This window comes from Monodelphis domestica, chromosome 1 (genome assembly GCF_027887165.1).
Source record: "Monodelphis domestica isolate mMonDom1 chromosome 1, mMonDom1.pri, whole genome shotgun sequence".
Classification (NCBI taxonomy): domain Eukaryota; kingdom Metazoa; phylum Chordata; class Mammalia; order Didelphimorphia; family Didelphidae; genus Monodelphis; species Monodelphis domestica.
In genome coordinates this window covers 303,976,435-303,991,779 of record NC_077227.1, presented here as the reverse complement: position 1 = coordinate 303,991,779, position 15,345 = coordinate 303,976,435, and the positions used below count along the sequence as shown (strand labels likewise).

Genomic DNA, 15,345 nt, shown 5'->3' with positions numbered 1-15,345 from the left:
AAGGATCCTAGCTTTGGGGATAAAAACTTACTATTTGACAAAAACTGCCAGGAAAATTGAAAAATTGTATTGGAAAAAATTAGGTTTAGATCAATACTACACACCAACGTAAGGTGTGAAAGGGTATATAATTTAAACATAAAGAGTGGCATTATTAGTAAATTATGGAAAGATAGAATCATTTACCTGTCAGATCAATGAAAAAGGGGAAAATGTATGACGATACCAGAGATATGGAACATTAAAAGATGTAAAATTAATGATTTTGATTATATCAAATTAAAAAGGGATTATACAAAGAAAACCAATGCAACCAAGATTAGAAAGGAAACAATAAAGAGGGGGGAGTGGAAATCCTATAACAAATTTCTCTGAAAAGGTCTCATTTATCAAAAATATCAAGAACTTAGTCATATTTATAAGAATTGAAGTCATTCCATAACTGACAGATGATAAAAGGATATAAATAGGCAGTTTTCAGATGAAATAAAACAATAGATAATCATATGAAAAAAATGTTCTAAATCTCTTTTGATTAAATACAAATTAAACAACTCTGAGGTACTGCCTCATACCTATCATATTGGCTAAGATGACAGTAAAGGAAAATGATGTGTTGAAAGGAATGTGGTAAAATTGGGACACTAATTGCTGGTAAAGTTATTAACTGATTTGAACATTCTGTAGGGCAATTTGGAATTATACCCAAAGGGCTATAAAAGATTGGGTCCCTTTGGATACAGCACTACCACTACTAGGTTTGTATCCCAAAGAGATTTTTTTTAAATGAGAAAGGACCTGCATAAAAATATTTCTAGCTTCTCTTTTTGTGGTGGCAAAGAATTGGAAACTAAAGGGATGACCCTCAATTGGGGAATGAGTGAACAAATTGTGGTATATGACGGTGATCGAATACTGTTGTCCTATAAGGACTGAAGAACAGGATGATTTAAGAAAGAACTGGAAAGACCTACATGAACTGACAAAGAGTGAAATAAGCAAAACCAGGAGATCAACTGCAATACTGTGGAATGATAAAATGTGATAGACTTTGCTACTTACAGCAATACAATGATCTAGGACAATTTTGAGAGACTTATGAAAAAAAATGTAATTGTTGGAATAGAAATGCAGATGAAAACATATGTTTTATCACTTGTTTATTTGGATATATGTTTGGGGGGGTTGGTTCTATAAGATTATTCACTTACAAAAAATGAATGACAAGGAAATAAAAATTAAAATATAATTATATGCACAAATTGTTTCCAATTTCCTTAAAAGACCTGCTCAATTGCATAAAACAAATGCTATTTTACCACAGGAAAACAAACTCACCTGACAATTTTTAAAAGATTGGTAAATTTGCAGGAAAGATGAGGAGAGCTTGAAGATGAGACAAAGAAAGATGGGAAGTTATCAACTGGGTAAAATCCCAGAGGAAATAATAGAGAAAGGAGAAGGAACAAGAAAGAGTAGAATGAAAAGTAAACGCAGATTGGCTTTAACAAGGTAAAGTGTTATCTCTTCCTTGGTGGCTATAGAAAAGCAGAAGAAAATGGAGAACCATTTAATGAGGTTTTTTAATTTTATTTTTATTATGCAAAACACACTTCCATAGTGGTCCTTGTTATAAGAGCACACTCATACAAAATCAAAACCCCTAAATTAAACCAATACACTAATGTGAAAGATTAGTAGGATTTGATCCATATCCATCTAACTACAGCACTTCTCTGAAGGTGAATAGTACTTCCCATCACAAGTCTTTCAGGTTTGTCCCAGATCATTGTACTGAAAGAGAAATCTACCTCCAAAAGGAGACAGGTTGTTTGGGAAGGGCCTAGATGAATGGGTGATGGAAAACACCCACCTAAGGACCTCCCCAGGGCCAGCAAAGCACAAACCCCTTGGGCTATAGAAAACAAGTTTATTCTGCTAATTGGAGTAAGGGAAAAATGGTAGATAAGGTCCTAACACTACAAGATCTAGACTCCACCCAACTTTTACACACCTCAGGAGAAGTTGCCCTTCCTTACTTCTGTAGGCCTTGCCTATAAGCTCCCTGATCTTATCTAAACCCCAAAATCTATCTGACTATTCTACTTAACCTAAATAGTATAAAAGGCTAAAGAGAAAGGACTCACTGATGTACTGAGGGGTTAATTTCCTAGGTCAATCCAAAGTCCTATGTGACAAAACCCTTGGGTTTACCTTAACCAAGTTGATCTCTGACCAGTTGATCTCAGACAGGTTGATCTCTGTACTTCAGGGAAAGGCAGGTATCCTTCAAGACAGTTCTCCAACCCAGGAGTTTCCTAAATTTTCCACAAGATTAGTCTTTTACCAAGGGATGGCAAAGCAAAGATCCTCCTTACCAGCCCAGAGGAAACCCAGATTAGAAGTGTCCGTTAAATCCAGTAAAACTCCCAAGATCTTCCTCTCCTTCCAGAATCTTCTCCTAGGGTTTGTATCTACATTCTCCTCCTATCCTCTTAAAGACAAGGCATGCATTTTTTCTATCCCTTATCATTTATCCTTGCAGCACTGCTGAGAGTAGCCAAGTTTCACAGAGGATCATCATACAATATTCCTGTTACTGTGGAAAATGTTCTCCCAGTTCTGCTTATTTTGCTCTGTATCAGTTTATGTAGGTCTTTCTAGCTTTTTCTAAAATCATCTTTCTCATAATTCCTTATAGCACATTTATCACAATTTGTTTAGCCATTCCTCAATTGATGGGTATCCCCTCAATTTCCAATTCTTTGCCACTACAAAAAGAGCAGCTATAAATATTTTTGTACAAATCCTTTCCCCTTTTTTACTATCTATATGGGATATGGGCCAATAATTGTATTACAGGATCAAAGGGCATGCTCAGTTGTATAGTCCTTTGGATGTCGTTCCAAATTGCCCTCCAGAATGGCTGGATCAATTTGCAACTTCCCAATTCAACCATATCCCTTCCAACATTTATCACCTTCCTTTACATTTCAGCATTGTTTTCATTTGCATCTCTCTAATCAAGAGTGATTTAGAACACTTTTTATATAACTAGTGGCAGCTTTGATTTATTCATCTGAAATTGCTTGTTCATATCCTTTGACCATTTGTCAATTGGGAAATGACTCATCTTCTTATAAATTTGACTTAGTTCTCTATAAATTTGAGAAATGAGACCTTTGGTAGAGAAATTTTTTATAAAAAATTTTCCCCATTTGTTGTTTCCCTTATAAACTTGGTAACATTTGTTGTTTTCTTTTTTGCACAAAACTTTTTAATTTAATATAATCAAAATTACTCATTTTATATCTTATACTACTATCTTTTGTTTGGTTATGTTAAATTTATCCTACTTAAACCTACATTAATTAATTGGTGGTCACCAGGGATTTAATTTCTAAGTCCCAAAATGAATTACTAACGTAAATTTATGGTAGTTTATTTACAGTAGAGGGAAGATATTAAGGAATGAGAGAGAGAGAGAGAACTCTGGCTTCCTCTGAGCCAGGTAGAAATTCTAAGGCCATAATCAGGGAAAGGAATCTCAAGATTATGGGCCTTTCTCAGAGGTTCACACCTCCAGAAAGACAGGGAAATTAAGTCAGCCTTTATACTCACCATGTTGACCATCTAAAAAGAAAACAGTCTGAGGTCTCCTGCATGAGCTCCTCCAGGTTCCACAACCAAGTCTGAATGTCTGTCTTCCAGTCTCTCCTCCAAGGGACTCTTCTTCACTCCAAGCTCGAGAAACTGATCCTCCAGTACAACTCCAAGTCAGAGTTCTTCAATCTCCTATGTGCCTCTGTGATCCTCTATTTAAAGATATTTTTTCTCTTGTGTCACCTCCCCTAAATTTGACATCTACCAATCACAGCAAATGCTCCTTTCCAGGACTGCCCACTATTTCACACATGGGTCACAGGACCTCCCACTCAATGCATGCAATGGGTGTTCACACCTTTTTTTTGGTTAGATCATATCTTTTTTGGGGTTTATGGGGTGCTCAGGGAGGGGTAATATCTCTGGTATGGAGGGCTTGTCGTGCCCTCCTAGGGCAGCTCTCCAGCTCTGACCCCCACCTGGCACCCAGCTCTCACATGTGGCTCCCAGTAGCTGCTAGCATGTGTCAGGGGCCACACCACGGGCAACAGCTTCCACAGGCCAGCTAAACCTTGTGAGGGTAGCCATCGGGTCATAGACCCCTGCTGAACCAGGGCTTTGCTCACCCAGCATGTGAAGACTGCTTCAGCTGAACAGACGGAAGAAACCAAAAAGAAGGTTCAACGGCTGAGATGGCGACACAGCAAATTACTGTGGAGTGCTTAGGGTGTGTTGGAGCACAAAAGACAACCTGGCCATCCAATGAAGCTGAGGAAGTCTCCAGGTGAAACGACTTTTCGTGCCAATGGACCCAGGATTCCAACTCTGAGAGAGTGGGACTGTCTCTGTGCATCAACTTTTCCACTTAAATCTCCTTCACGCACAAGTATCTTTGTGCACACTCATCTATCCTAACCCCGTCAACCATCTTCAAGACATGCGGTGATGGGGGAGTGGCAACACAACAGGTGGAGGTGACCACTGGCAGTTGTAGTCACGATCCTGCACGTAGTTGGCCTACTGACTAGTGGTCGTTCGGCCCTGTAGGGCAGCAGGGACATTCCGCAGCATCCTGGGCGACTGAGCAGCCCTCTCTAGGACAGCACTGCTCACCCTAATCAAGGGAGGGGACTAGAAAAGGTGTCCCAAACATTGCCTGCCCTACAAACACCAGGTCAGCACACCGCGGCTGGCGGATCATCCTTTTAAGTGGTCGAAATCAAAGAAACTCCTACTAGGAGCATGGAACATCAGGACATTACTTGATAGAGAGAACACAAGACCTGAGAGAACAGCTCTAATCGGTAAAGAACTGGAATGATATAACATCGACATCACAGCCTTAAACAAAACACACTTACCAGAAGAGGGATCACTCAGCGAACCCACCACTGGATACACCTTCTTCTGGAAAGGTAGAGCCTCAAATGAAGACAGAATTCACGGTGTTGGCCTGGCTATCAAGACCAGTTTGCTCAAACAGCTGCCAGATTTGCCTGTGGGCTTCAGCGAGAGGCTCATGAAGATCTCTTTACCTCTCAGCAAAGACCGGTATGCCACAATCATCAGCGCATATGTCCCAACACTGACCAGCACAGAGGAGACCATCGAACAGTTCTACTCTGACCTGAGTGCCATCCTGTACTCAGTGCCCACGAATGACAAGCTGATACTACTGGGAGACTTCAACGCCCACGTTGGCCAGGACCATGAAAAATGGAAAGGAGTGCTTGGCAAACACGGCATGGGCAAAATGAACAACGGCCTACTGCTACTCAGCAAATGCTCAGAGTTCGAACTCACCATCAAGAACACTGTGTTCAGAATGGCGAACAAATATAAAACAACGTGGATGCACCCACAATCAAAACAGTGACATTCCATTGACTACATCATTGTACGCTGGTGAGACATCCAGGAGGTACAGATCACCAGAGCCATGAGAGGAGCTGAATGCTGGACAGACCACCGATTGGATAGAGCGACTCTTCAAATGTGCATTGTGCCTCGCCATCCAAAACGCACCCAGACAGTCTGCGCATTTTACAACGTGAGTCGTCTTAGAGATCCATCTTCTTTGCAAACATTCCAGTCCTGCCTGGACGACAAGCTGTCCGCCAAGGGACCACTCACTGGAAGCTCAACCGAGAAATGGAACCAGTTCAGAGACGCAGTGAAGGAAACATCAAAGGCAGTCCTAGGCCCCAAACACCACCAGGACTGGTTCGACAAGAACAACACTACTATTGAAGACCTATTGAACAAAAAGAACAAAGCCTTTATAGAGTGGCAAAATAACCCAAACTCTGCTCCTAAAAAGAACAGATTCAAGTCTCTCCAAGCCACGGTGCAGCATGAGCTCAGGAAGATGCAAGACCAATGGTGGGGAAAAAAAGGCAGAAGAAATCCAGCTTTTTGCTGATACGAAAAACTACAAACAATTTTTCAGTGCCCTCAAGACTGTCTATGGGCCATTAAAACCCACCACCACTCCCTTGCTATCCTCTGACGGTGACACTCTCATAAAAAATAAAAAAGGCATCAGCAACAGATGGAAAGAACACTTCAGTCAGCTTCTCAACCGACCCTCTTCAGTTGACCAAAGCGCCCTTGACAAGATCCCCCAAAACCGCACCATCAAACAACTTGACGTCCCTCCTTCAATAGAGGAAGTCCAAAAAGCCATTAAACAAATGAGTGCAGGCAAGGCACCCGGTAAAGACGAGAGCCCAACTGAGGTGTACAAGGCCTTAAAGGGAAAGGCGCTTCAGGCATTCCATATAGTGCTGACCAGCATATGGGAAGAAGACATGCCCCCAGAACTCAGAGATGCTTCCATCATAGCCCTATAGAAGAACAAAGGCTCACAAGCAGCCTGTGACACAGAGGAATCTCACTACTCTCCACTACTGGAAAGATCCTCACCCATGTTATACTCAACAGACTCCTGTCATCTGTTTCAGAGCAGAACCTGCCTGAATCACAATGTGGCTTCTGACCTGATCGCAGTACCATCGACATGGTCTTCACAGTGAGGCAAATGCAGGAAACATGCCATGAGCAGAACCTGAGTCTCTACATGTCTTCATAGACCTGACAAAGGCATTCGACACAGTGAACAGGGATGCATTGTGGGTGATACTCAGCAAGCTCAGTTGCCCAGCAAAATTCGTCAAACTGATCCAGCTCTTTCATGTCAATGTGACAGGGGAAGTCCTATCTGGTGGAGAGACTCCCGATCGCTTCAACATTTCCATTGGCATGAAACAATGCTGTGTCCTCGCTCTGGTACTATTCAACCTATACTTCACCCAAGTATTGCGACATGCTGTGATGGATCTAGACCTGGACATCTATATCAAATACTGGCTAGATGGCTCACTATTCGACCTTCACTGCTTGACTGCAAAAACAAAGACAACAGAGCGTCTCATCCTGGAAGCTCTCTTTGCAGATGACTGTGCTCTCATGCCCCACCAAGAAAATCATCTCCAAACCATTGTGGACAGGTTCTCCACTGCAACAAAACTGTTTGGCCTGACTATCAGCCTCAGGAAAACAGAGGTGCTGTTTCAACCTGCCCCAGGGAGGCCAACTAACCAGCCATGCATAACTATCGATGGCACACAGCTTTCCAACGTCAACACTTTCAAGTACCTGGGCAGCACCATCGCCAATGACAGGTCCCTAGACCACAAGATTAATGCCAGTATCCAAAAGGCCAGCCAGGCACTCGGGCGGCTGCACTCCAAAGTCCTCCAACACAGTGATGTAAGCACTGCAACGAAGCTCAAAGTGTATAACGCGGTGGTCCTCAGCTCGCTCCTGTACGGTTGTGAGACATGGACACTGTACCGGAAGCACATGAAACAGCTGGAGCAATTCCACCAAAGCTCTCTCCGGTCGATCATGAGGATCTGATGGCAGGACTGAATCACCAATCAGGAAGTTCTCGACAGAGCCAACTCCACCAGCATCGAAGTAATGGTCCTCAAAATCCAGCTATGATGGTCTGGACATATCATCCACATAGACCTACAGAGAATACCAAAACAGGTATTCTATGGTGAACTGTCAGCTGGACTGAGGAAGATAGGTTGACCAAAGAAAAGATACTAGGATCAGCTAAAGGCAAACTTGAAGTGGGCTGGCATTACACCAAAGCAAGTAGAACTTGCTGCCTCTGTCAGAAGCAGCTGGTGAACCCACATTAACCATGCCGCCACCACCTTTGAAGATGAGCGACGTCAACTTCTTGCCGCTGTGCGTGAATGCCAACACCAGGCCACAACAACCGCACCTCCCATTACAACTGGCATCCCATGCCCCAGGTGCCACAAACTTTGCGCCTCAGTCTTTGGACTTCAAAGTCACATGAGGGTACATCAATAGATGATAATGCACAAAGACAATAGTCATTCTCAGTCACGGAGAGACTACCACTACTACTACTACATATCTTTTTTTGGTTAGATCACACCATTAGTAGTTAGTTCTCACTTTTTGTAGTTAGTTCACACCTTTTGTAGTTAAAATGGATAGATCTATTTTAAATACTGAGTTAACACTTTTGGGGATTAAAATCTAAAAATAGGCTGGGGATTACTATTCAATCTTCCCAATAAAAGAGTACCTTCATTGTTACAATCAGGGGATTACAATTTAATCTTCACAGTTATAAATTATTCCCTTCCCCAAATATCTACCAAAATAGATTGGGGATTACAATTCAATCTTCCCAATAATAGAAGAGCTAAGTGCCTTCATTGTTGCAATCAGGGGACTACAATTTAATCTTCAGAGTTATAAATTCTTCCCTTCCCCAAAGATCTACCAGATAAACTATTCTGTGTTCCCCTAATTTAGTTATGGTATCACCTTTATATCTAAATGATATACCCATTTTGACCTTATCTTGGCATAGGGTTATGATATATTTATTTATACCTAGTTTCTGCCATATTATTTTCCAATTTTCCAGGAGTTTTTGTTAAACAAAGTTCTTATTCCAAAAGCTAGGGTCTTTGGGTTTATCAAAAACTCCTGGAAAATTGGTTGCTTGGTCAATTAGCCTTCTACATTGTGTGTTTCTAATCTATTCCACTGATCTGCCATTCTCTTTCTTAACCAGCACCAATCTATTTTGATGATTACTGCTTTAAAGTACATTTTGAGAAATGGTACTGCTAAGGTCACTTTCCTTCACATTTTTTTTTGTTATTTACCTTAATATTTGGTTCTTCCAGATGAATTTTATTTTTTTCTAATGCTATAAAATAATCATTTGGTAGTGGTTTGGTTGCTATGGTACTGAATAAGTAAATTAATTTATATAGAATTGTCATTTTTATTATATTAGCTCTGCAGATTCATAAGCAATTAATATTTTTCCAATTGTTTAGATTCAATATTCTTGTATTCTTATGTCCAGGCTTTTTTTAAATCATGGTCTTTAGATTTTCTATAATCCTAAAATTGTCTCTCCTGAATCTATTTTCCAGGTCAGTTGTTTTTTCAATGAAGATAGGAAATAAAAAGTAGGAAAGTGAGAGTAATCTTATAATAGCTTATAACTACACCTAAGATCCCAAATCTAACTAAAATTTTCTTTAAAACCCTAAATCTATCTTCCTTTGAGGGCAGTACCTTCTGCCAGGGATAAAACTAGGGCTAGACTTCTCTACACTGACTATCTAATAATTTATCCACTATCTATCTACCTAGCTACTCAAGATAATCAATAATCAATAAGGCCATTAAAGTCTTAAATCAGTTTCTCAGTCTCCAACTATATGTCCCAGAGAGAGTGAATCACACACTCCTCTCCCCAGGGGACCCAGAGACAAAAGCCCCTTTTCCAACTGCCAGCTATAACAGACTAACTCTTCACCACACCCTTATAACTGTCACCAACTGACAGTTTGCACAGCATGGGGGCTCTTACTCAGAAATCTTTTTGCTCCTTTGCCTCTTAAATACAAAAAGTTAGAAATTAAGAAAAACTCTCTTAACAAAAATTTTAATTAGAAATATCCTTTTTCAACACTCCTGAAGGACTTTTGTAAAAGAATACTATCCACATTGAGAGAAAGCACTATGGGAGTAGAAATGCAAAAGCAAAACATATGACATCACTTATCACATGTGTGTATGGGTATGTGATTTGGGAACTAGGTTTTATAAAAATCTCTCTATAGCAAAAATGAATAATATGGAAATAGGTATCAAGTAACAACATTTGTGCAACCCAATGGAATTGCTTGTCAGCTCTGGAAGCAGGGAGGTGTGAACTTTAGATTACTCCACCCTACTTAGTCTAACAAAATCAGGAATGTCTATACCCATACTTAAGGATTAAATATTTAGGAGGATGGCCTATGACAGACATGTGCTAGCAAATGACAAATCAGAAACAACTGACAGACCCCTGGGCTGTCCTATGTCAAGTCTAAGATACCATTGGTACATGTGAGACGAAGGAAAGTGATGTAAAACCATCTATATATTTCATGTCACTTCCTCTCTTCAGCCGTTTTGGCAGTGGAGAGGTAGTTGGCAGCAGCTTGCAGAGCATCTTGGCATCTTGGCATGTCACCTATTGTTTAGCAGTGAGTTTCCCTCAATACCATACTGGAGGAAGCCTAGAAACCTAGTTCAGGTGAGACGTCTTCTCTGAGCTCTCTCAGAGTTTAGACTGATTCATTCTCCTTTACTTTTCAAATACTATCCACTTAGAAGCCTCTAATCTTCTTCAGAAACCTTGTGAGGGAGGGCTTTGAACTCTGCTGGGCACAGGACAAGTGGGAGAAATCCTATACCCTTTCCCTCTCTCTTCTCCTTGATTTCTTCCCTCTATATTGATTAAACCCCCATAGATTTCCAAAATGACTTGGGTATTTTATTTGGGATATCCCCTGGTGACCAAAAATTAAAATTAGATTAGGTCATGACCCTAAATTATCCTTACAGTCTGGCTAATCCACGAAAGGTGTGACAAGGACCCCCAAATTTCTGTGAAATCTCTTTCCTTTCTCTCTTTATTACTTCCTCAAATCAGTCAGTCTTTTAAACAGCTAACTCAGCTTCAAAACACAGCTGCTAGAACAGGTGAGTATAAAACATTTTTTTCTCTCTTTTCTCCTTAATTTGAATTGAACACAGTCATTCAATTGAAATATATATATATATAAATATACATATACACATATATACATATATTTATATGAATACTACATTCTCTAACATTTATATGGCGGTTGAAGAATTATGGACATTAAGGATTTCAGGATACCTCCAATTTCTTATATTATTAGGTAATTTCATTTTTGTACTCCTAAATACTGTGATAAGAAATGCTAACATAAGAAAATTGAAGCTGAAATGCAGAAAAACATGCAAACGTCTGAAGCTAAAATGAGGGAACCATGCAAAAATCTGAAGCTAAAATACAGGAAATTATGCAAAAATCTGAAGCTAAAATACAGGAAGTTATGCAAAAAATCTGAAGCTCAGGTACAAAAAAAACATTAAAAAAATCTGAAGCTAAAACTCAGAAAAACTTTTTTTTAAATTGAGGCTAAAATAAAGAACAAGCAAACCAAATTTAAAATGCTTCTTACAGGATCAATTGGCAAATATCCACCCCACCAAAAACAGGTCTGAACCTGACAAACCTGTTTCTGAATCTCTAAATGAGGAAATTCCCTTCCCCAAAATAGAGATGGAAAACACTTTCCCTATAGCTCAGCTAACAAACTTGTTCTCTCATGATATGAAAATCTTGGCTGAACTTAATCCCCAAGACCCTTCTCCTGAAACCCAAACTTCTGAAATCCCAGTTTCTCTTGTTCCTTCTCCTACTCAAAAACAAATCCCAGCCCCAAGAAAATGTCCTCCTACCCAAAAACCAATTCCAGCCCCAAGGAATTCTCTTCCTTCTAAAGAAACTAGTCAAATTGACCCACAGGTACCAAATTTAATTACAGACCTTTTTCCTCTAAGAGAAGTACCTGAAATAGGACACAACAGAGATGTGGTGACTTTAAGGTGCAATATACCATTTACTCCCCAAGAAATAAATGAATTCACACAAAATGTTCCCTCATATGAACAAGATCCCTTTCTGGTAACAAAAAAGATGACAGACATATTTTTTTCAATATAATTATTCTTACAAAGGCATTTAAAACTTGTTATAGGCTTTTTTAACTGAACATGAGAAAAATAAAATAATTTCTCATGTCAATAAAACCCAGGGGCACAATGCAGCACACTGGCCATCTCAGGATCGCAAATGGGACTATAACAACTCTGAGGATCATTTACAACTATACCATTGTAGGGAGGCCATCTTAACAGCAATGAGAGAGTGTTCACACTACAGATAAGTGGACAGAATTTGAAAGAATTAAGCAAAATTAGGAAAAGACACCTTCCAGATTCATGGACAGAATAATTTAGTTTGGGGGCCAATACCTGGATTTTGACCTTTCTAAAGAAAATTGCATAAGACAAATTAGAAGGCGCTATGTCAATAACTCTTGCAAACTGATTAGGGATTATTTTAGAACACATTGTCCAAGATGGCAGGAGATGGACCTTGAAGAATTGTGGAAAATGGCTCTATATGCTTCAAAGGGAAACAAAGAAAAGGAGGAAGAGAATAATGATCTCGTGGAGAAAATGGAGAAACAATTGACAGATTTAAAAGATAAGATGGCTAAACTGGAAAGAGGCTCAACCAATGATGATACTCAACCAATGGCACTTGCCCCTCTTCAGGAATCTTATTATCAATCCATTACCTGCCAATTATGTGAGAAGGGCCACAGAATGATAGAGTGTAGAACTTTACTCAAGGCAATCAATAGGAATATGCAGTTTAACTATAGAAATTATAATTATGGTGATAATTATAATAATTATAATGGAAACCACAACTTTAGGAATGATAACTGTAGGAATAGATATTGGGAAAATGATAACTCAAACCAAATGACTCCACAACAATATAACTTTAAGTGGTGCTCATCCAAAAAATATTCTGTGTGTTAATGCCCCTCAAGGGGGTGCCCAAGGAACTTCCCAAATACTATGAAGGTGTCAAGGGGGAGGGGGGGCTGGGGCACAGGAATCAGAAGATACAACCTTTGATTTTCTGGACCCTGATATCCTACTACCCATTGTCCCTAACCACTGCCCTCCCTATACTAATGAGCCCCGTGTTACCTTAAAGGTGGGTAACAACTATTATGATTGTCTTTTAGATGCTGGAGCTTCCAGGTCTGTATTAAAGAGTACACCTGATTTATATTGCTATTCCACTGCCTCAGAGAATGTAATGGGAGTGTCAGGAATACCCCAAAGGGTTAAAAAACTTTCCCCTAGAATGGTGTCTGTAGGACTCCTAGAGATATAACATTCCTTCCTTTTGATGCCTGACTCCTCTTAAATTTCCTAGGGAGGAACCTTCTATGCAAACTCAGAGCCACAACAACTTGCTCCCAAGATGATTCCTTATCATTGGAAGTACCTGAGGAATCTTTAAATTTACTCCCTGTAATTCTCTCAGAGAGTCAGGAGGAGAAAGAGCATCCCACCTTTGTAATACCTACAGATATACCAGAGTCTCTTTGGGCCACATCTTCTGATGTAGGCTTACTTAAGCAGGCTGTTCCTGTGCAGATAAAAACTAAATCTACCCCACTTCCTTCCATTCCTCAGTATCCCCTCTCAAAAGAGGCAATTGAGGGTATTACCCCAGGAATAAACTCTTTAATTGATCAGGGAATAATGATCCCTTGTAAATATGAATACAACACGCCCATCCTGACCATTAAAAAAGCAAAAATAGGGCCCAATGGCAAGCACCTCTATAGATTCGTACAAGATTTGAGGGCTGTGAACAATCACATTATAAAGAGACACTCTGTGGTTTCCAACAAACATACAATTATTTCCTCTATTCCTAGCACAGCTACATACTTTACAGTAATGGATTTGTGCTCAGCCTTCTTTTCCATACCCATACATGAGAACTTGAGGCATATCTTTGCTTTCACCTGGAAGGGCTCTCAATTTACATGGAGTCGTGTGTCACAAAGGGTTGTGGAAAACATGAGTTTATTTGCACAAATTTTGAGCCAAGGCACAGATAATATAACATTTAAAAATAGTAAATTAATCAAATATGTAGATGATCTACTCTTGGCTTCAACAGACAGAGAAACATGTCAGGAAGATAGTAAACACCTTCTTTTGAAACTACACAAAAGAGGGCATAAGATTCTCATAAGAATAAAGTTCAGTGGTGTCTCCCTAAAGTAGAATATTTGGGGTTCACCCTGACTGTGGGTGCCTGCTCTATTTCTCCCAACAAATTGAAAATATTCAAAATTTAAGTGCTTCTGCCACTAAGAAGCAGTTCAGAGCAATTTTAGGAGCAACAGGGTTTTGTAGACAATGTATTCCTTGCTATGGGGAAATTACTAAAGCCCTTATAGCACTAACAAGGGATTCGGTCCATGAACCCCACAAATTAGAGCAAGAACACCTGTCAGCTCTATCAGATCTGAAACAGGCTATCCTGTCTGCCCCTGCTCTAGGCACCTCAGATTACAACAAGCCATTTACTTTTTATGTACATGAGCAAAGAGGGGTAGCTTCATGTGTTTTAACTTGGACTTTGGAACCTTCTCAGTGCCCAATTACTTATTATTCTGCCCAACTGGACCCAGTAGCATCAGGAGCACCACCATGTCATAGAGGAGTAAATGCAACAGCCTTACTAGTGACAAAAACTGTTGATCTAGTATTAGGATGCCCATTAACAATTATGTGCCCACATGAGGTAGAAGCATTGTTGCTAAGGCAACACAGGCATTCTTGGATCAGTGAATTACAAGTTGTGGAATAACCTTGTTAAACAGTGAAAACATTACCTTGAAATATTGTACAACTCTTAACCCTACCATCTTGCTTCCAGATTGACCAACTTCAGGAGAACCATTACACAGTTGTGAAACACTAGTGTCCATGGCAGAAAAGCCTCGAGATAATCTCTTGGACACTCCCTTAGACAATTCAGATCTGGACTTATTTACTGATGGTTCCTCTTTTATGAGGGATGGCATATGCTACACCTGAGCTGCTATAGTCACAGAATTTGCCACTGAGTGTTCAGCTTCACTGACCTCTAATATTAGCACTCAAGTGGCAGAACTCATACCTCTGAAACACGTCTGTATAATTGCCAAGGATAAAAAGGCAACAATTTATATGGATTCTAGATATGCTTTTGGCATTTGTCACTCAGTCGGGATGCTATGACTCCAGAGAGGATTTTTAACTTCAGATGGAAAATCTACAGCTAATGCAGAAATTATTAATGAAGTTCTTTCTGCTATCCAGCGGCCTGAAGCCCTAGCTATAGTTCATTGCTCTCCCCATTCAGGTGGTACTGACCTTGTCTCTAGGGGAAATGATCAAGCAGATACTGCTGCAAAGCTAGCAGCCATAGAAGGGCCTGAATTAATTTTAACATTAACAACCACTGATGACTTAAATTTATCACTTTCCTATAATGAAAAGGAAGTGGAAAATGGAAGCAAAATTTCAAAGCAAAACAGATTAATGGAGTATGGTGAAAAACCCCTGCTCCCTAGAAGTTTCTATCACCAAATTTGCCAATCTATTCATAAAAATGGTCACTTTGGTATCCAAGGCATCATGGACTCTGTTAAG

At 39.9% G+C, this 15,345-nt stretch overlaps 1 gene segment (V, D, J or C); it reads left to right on the top strand.

The window, feature by feature from the left end:
- Window positions 1–15,345, top strand: part of LOC103105694 (immunoglobulin alpha-2 heavy chain-like) — a 311,264-nt gene that overhangs the window by 249,761 nt on the left and 46,158 nt on the right.